Source organism: Myxine glutinosa, chromosome 7 (assembly GCF_964187855.1).
Source record: "Myxine glutinosa chromosome 7, kmMyxGlut1.1, whole genome shotgun sequence".
Classification (NCBI taxonomy): domain Eukaryota; kingdom Metazoa; phylum Chordata; class Myxini; order Myxiniformes; family Myxinidae; genus Myxine; species Myxine glutinosa.
The window spans coordinates 30842310-30848597 of record NC_136267.1 but is presented as its reverse complement, the minus strand read 5'-3'; positions in this window follow the sequence as shown (position 1 = coordinate 30848597).

Here is a 6288-nt window from a genome sequence, read left to right as displayed (position 1 = left end):
CTACCTTTGACTCATCTGTCCAGAGCACATTGTTCCAGAAGTGCTGGTCTTTGCCTAGGTGTTCATTGGCAAACTTTAGTCTTGCCCTGATGTTCTTTCTGGACAGCAAAGGTTTCCTCCTGGCACACCTCCCATGTAGATCAAATTTGTGCAGCCTCTTTCTGATGGTAGACTCATGCACTTTGACATCAACCGTGGCAAGAGCTACCTGTCGGTCCTGTGATGACATTCTGGGGTTCTTAGAGACTTCTTTCAGCATCTTGCGGTCTGCTCTCGGGCTGAACTTGCTGGGGCGGCCTGGCCTGAACAAGTTGGCAGTTGTTTGGAATCTTCTCCACTTGTAGATAATCCTCCGGACAGTCGAATGATTGATTTGAAATTGTTTGGAGATCTTTTTAAATCCCTTCCCAGACTCGTAGACATCTATAACCTTCTTTCTGAAGGCCCCAGAGAGCTCTTTTGATATAGGCATGGTGAGGCCGCACACTTCAACAACAAAGAGGCTTTCATCCTCACCACATACAAGGCTTTCATCCGCAGCTCAATGGAATACTGTTCCCCCCTCTGGGCTGGTGCTCCTGCCTCACACCTTGCTCGGCTTCACGCTGTTGAGGCCAAAGCTTTCAGAATCATTGGAATCTCCTGCAATGTAGTCAACACCGAGGGCCTTTCACTCACTCACCGCAGGCAGGTTGGTGGTCTTTCTGTCTTCTACCGACTCCTCTCCGGTCTTGCTCCCCCAGCTCTCTCTGTGCTCTGTCCCCCCAATATTCCTTCAGGTCGCACAAGATCTGCCTGCAACCCTCTTATGGTTAAACTGCCAAAGTCTAGGCTCTCTGCTCACCTTCACTCTTTCATTCCCCTTTTCTCCCGCCTCTGGAACAAACTCCCCCACTCCCTTCAATCCCACTCCTCCCTCCAGGTCTTTAAAACAGCTGTTCACCACCATCTCTTATCTTCCCCCATCGAAAACCTTGATCTTTTCTACCCCCGGTAATTCACCCCAGAGTCCTTGCAGTGTTCATATGTTTAAATCCTCTCCCACCTCCCCCCAAGTCCTCCCGATGTCCCTGCTCTCAAATGTTGTGTTTGTGTCCTTCCCCCTCTTCCCCCTCTCTTTTGTGTCCTTCCCCCTCAGTAGTGTATATATGTTGCTTCTGGGACACTCTCATTTTTCCCATTGACTTACACGTTAATTTTTCCCCTCCCTCATTGCCCCTAAACACCTCTATTTCTCTCACCCTGTTCTTTACGAACCTTCTAACCTTTTGACATGTTATCCTTATTCATTAGACCACTTAAACAATGGTCCTTCTGTGTGAACCTGTGATCCTCCTGACCTTATGGACCTTTTAACCTTTTACTCTTAATGTCATCTGGTGAATCATCTTTGGCCCACTCAAACAACGACCCTCCAAATATTTGTTTATGCGTGGGAAATAATTTAATTATCTTGCCACTCTCTTCACCATCTAATATATTAACAAAAAATATGTTTGAGTTTGGTTCTTTATTAAGATATTTTAACTGAGCTAAGATAAAATGGTAAACCTCCCGCAATGTTCTTGTTTGAGCGCCTCCAGTGCCACACACCATTTTTAAATTAAAGTATATATTTTCCTGGCAACCATCAAAGTTTTCCGTCCACTCAAAAATATTTCCATCTTTTTTACCCAATTCACCGGTATTTAAATTAATTCTCTTATTTGTTTTGTAAATTTTTTTACCAGTTGTCTTTTCAATTATACCTATTTGATATTTTTCACATTCGTTATGTTTACCATTTATATACCAAGGTTGATTACACCTCCACTCTTTAGTCTGGTTGGTACTTGGTTCTATCATTTATATAATAGTAAAAAGGCGGCGGTAGCCCGTTAAAATCCCTAACCCCCCTTTTTAACTTATCACTTATATACTTATATAACCATAAGGGAGACTATCAATTCCATTTTCTAAAATAAACCTCTTATCATCAAAAGCCCCCAATGCTTTCTTATTCACCTCTTCTGAATATAATTTATGTTTATAACTTCTTATTCCATTAATCTTTCTAAACTCTTCTTTCTTTGTTGTTAAACAGTTATAATAATCCTTAAAGTTTATTGTTTCTTTAATGACATTTTTCTTTATGCCTTTTAACTTCTTATCAGTTTTTTCAACGTTATTCACAATGTATTTATAAGCATAAGCCTCAGACCTCAATCCCACAAATTCACTCATGACATTTCCTCCTAATTCATCCTTAAACTTTCCAATCACCTTTTTATTTTTAGAAGAGAACAACTCACTCTCTGGACTGTAATTACTAGTGTCATAGATATTAATGTCCTTTTTCATGTCTGAATAAACATCATCAGTATTAATTTGCAAAATAAAACTATCTGTATCCATATAAAGTAGATTAACATCATTTTGATATTTCTTCCTCAAGTTATTATAAAAGTAATCATACATTAATGACTTTGATAAATCAAGAATTGATGTTCCAATATAAATAGGTTTGTTCATTTCAATACTCTCTTTAATCAAATGGATCGCACAAAAGTTCTCAGTAAAGACCTCAGCTCTAGTAAAACTCGGTCTATTAATTAATTTTGATGCTTGTTCCCAAGATGTTGATAGTCTGATATTTTGTCTTTTCCTCACATTCTCCATGGTCTTACCAAAGACCGCATTATTCATCAATTTATAAAAGTCTTTCTCAAAATCTGTTTTTGACTCTGTTCTTCTTTGTGTATTAAAATCAATGTACCCCTTCAACCAATGACTTTGATTGAACTTTAGAACCCTATGGATCTTCTCTACTCTTAGACCTTTTGATAAATATTGTCGCAAATTTCTTTGGTGTAGAACATAATTTTTCTTGTTATATAATGTAGTAAGTAATTTTTCTGTTGATTCACCTATATTAAATGATTGTTGATAATCACTTAACCACTCCTTCTTTGGACTTTCCTTTTCACAAGCAAATGGGAGATCTTTGTGTAGGTTATGAAGTTCCTCTGGATATTTCAAATCGACCTCAAAATAATAACCAACCTTTGAATCATCCAATTCTTTTTGTGTAGAGATACATACATCTTGTAAAACCTTTTTGTAATCTTTTTTCTTTACGCATTAAGTTTTCCATAAGGAAGAGCCTGAGACATTGCCCAGCCATACAGGTTGTTCGCATCATAATACATCAAGTAGGAGCTCTCTACCGATGGATCATAATTTGGAATGTACTTGTTATTTGCTTTAGCATATCTCTTTGAACAGACTTGTGAAATTCCTCCTCTCTTTGCCTTTTCAATCATCAAAAGCATATCGACATCGGTTATCAAATCCAAAACTTGTTTTGTCATTTTTAACATCGCGCTCCAAGCCAATCCAGGAGCAGTGTAATAGTGAGCAGGATCCAATCCATATCCAGAATGACAGATTGTTCTGAAAGCCTCAAACACATCAGCCAACAAAAGCACATCAGTTTTGAGGTACAAATCGTGATACTCACCAAGATTCTTAATGTTATATTTTTTCCAAACATTTTGTGCGTGTACATAATCTTTATCAGATCTATGACTATTATTTAATTTGTTATAGAAATTTTCTTTTAAAGGAAGTTGTGTTTCATTGAATCTCTCAAATGAGTCCATATAGTCATAGGGGTAAATTCCCTTTTGTGTTAGAAAATCTTTATCTAAAAAATACTCTGAAAGACATGGAAACTCTTTTAGATTTTTAACCAAGTTAGCCAATGGACTTGCCATGAATTTAAATGTATCAAGAAATCTGATATGAGTAATAGGAGATGTGTGAATTGTTTTTGTGAATGAAATGTATTTCTGATCCGTGTTTGGAATTGCTGAGATACTTCCAGAAGTCTTTGAGAGTTCCTTGATAAATAGATGTGTATCATAATGAGCGTTGTTATGAAGAAAGACAGGAATGAAAGAGGGGAGTTGATAATTAATATTACAACTTTGATGAGCCGGACCTCTATATTTACCAGTGAGATGACAATGGTCTCTAACCTTTCGACCTTTACCAATTTTCTCCTCACAAATATGACAGACATTGTTTTTTATAAATTCCCTTTTTTCTTTACTTGTTAAGGACATTGGTTTATTGGTTTCTCTCATTATCTTGGTTAATCGAACACAGTCTTTTTCTAGTCGTTTCACAAACTCCTCTGGGGTATTTGAGCCTCTATACATCTCTACCTTGTTATATTTATCACCAACGGATGATTTGATATAATAACAAAAACCACAAGGAGTATGTTTTTGATATTTATTTGTGTATGATTCTTTTGGATCTGGAGAAGCAGTATCAATTTTTTCTAAAATACTTTCAAAATCAGCATATATAACAAATGGATGTTTTATTGTTTTCTTTTCATCTTTGAATGTGATCTTTGAGTCTTTTTTAGGCATGTTGATTGCCGTTGATTTATGTTCACCACAATAATTTGAATGTTTATCTAATCTTTCTTGTGTATGGAAGAAGTTAAGACAACGCATACAAATATATAATATACATACATACATACATACAGACCTTACAATGTTTTGTTTTAGGTGGAAGAGGGGAAAGTTTGTTAAGAATGTTGTATGTATGTTTTGCGGTGAGAATATGTTGTTTATAATATTTTACTTCCTTCTCGCATGTATCACAATAAACCATATTTTTAGCGTGAGAAAACGTGGTGTTTTATATATATCACTGTGCTTAAAATAAAACACTTTTGAGCTTTACAGCTCCGTTTTATATATATCGCTGTGCTTAAACTAAAACACTTTTTCACTCAGAATCATCTAAGTCATAACTATCACATGAATACTCAGAATCATACTCAGAGTCATCAATAAAGCTACTCTCATAACTATCATTTGAGCACAAACTATTAGTATCATAACTATCATCTGTGTTCAATGAAATACTATCATCACCATCGTCCGAGTTCAATGAAATACTATCATCACTATCGTCCGAGTTCAATGAAATAGTAAAATCTTCACTGCTGTAATGACTCATATTTAATTAGCAGAAAAAACCTTTCCATCTATACCAATATACTTTCTTTCATTAACGGATTCAATCTCTACATTTTTAATATCAAAAGTTATCTTTAAATAATCTCTAACTATCATAGAACGAAATGACATTTCACCAGAAATATTAACATCATTCATTTTACTTAGATCTACACCCTTTGGATTATTAATGTAAATACAAATTTCTCCATGAGTATTGTTGATGGTCTTATCATTCTTTTTCAAAGTATCGTGGTCAATCACTTTTTCAAACTTTGAATAAATTGCCAGGAGTAGAGGAGAAACTTTTGTTAGATTTACTTTAATGGATGTCTTTCCAGGTATAGTTAGAGCTCTTCCTTTAAATGAAATAGAGGGGCTCATGTTATTTTCCATAACTGGTTTTACCCAAAAATTTCCATATTTATCTTTGTTCAATTTAACATCTTTGACATATTTTTCTATATCTTTCACCGAAGTAGAGATTGATTGAAATTTGTCTTTTGTGCTTTGAAACATTGTATTTATTAATGAATAAACTTGTGTTTAGTTTAAGTAAAAATTTACCATATAAATATGATACGTTCTGAAGGATATTTAGAATTTCCAGACTCTCCATATGATAAATTAGAGAATTGTCCGGCTTGTGATAGAATAGGGCTTAATAATGAGGGTTCATATAAACAATGTATTTTCTGTGATTTAATTTTAATTAATGATAATAAAAAATATAAAAAAATATATAACTCTTTTAAATTAGAACCAAAAATGAATTACTTTACAAGATTAATAAGAGAGATGAATGTTAAGTATTGTGATGATAATACACCATTTCTTTCAAGGGAAGAGACTATTTGTATTGAGGAAATGTATAAGGGTTTAATGATATTTATTATTCAAAATAATTTTAATGGAAATGTTAATACAAGATACTATATAAATAAAATAATGAATTAGTTTGAAATTAAACCCGAACTCAGGATAAAATATAGAGTTTCTAAAATAGCTCAAAAAAAGTTAGATGACTTGTTTTCCAAATATATAAATGAATGATTTTTTACCCGTTTGGGAAAATAAGATAAAATTTAATAACCATAAAAACATTCCAAATTCATTGAGATGTCTAATAGTTGGTTCAAGCGGATGTGGAAAAACCTGTTTACTTTTAAAGATGCTCCTTGGTCCTAATTTTTTAGATTATGATAATTTAATAATTTTTACAAAGTCTAGTTTTCAACCCGAGTATCAACTACTCTCACAGGCTTTT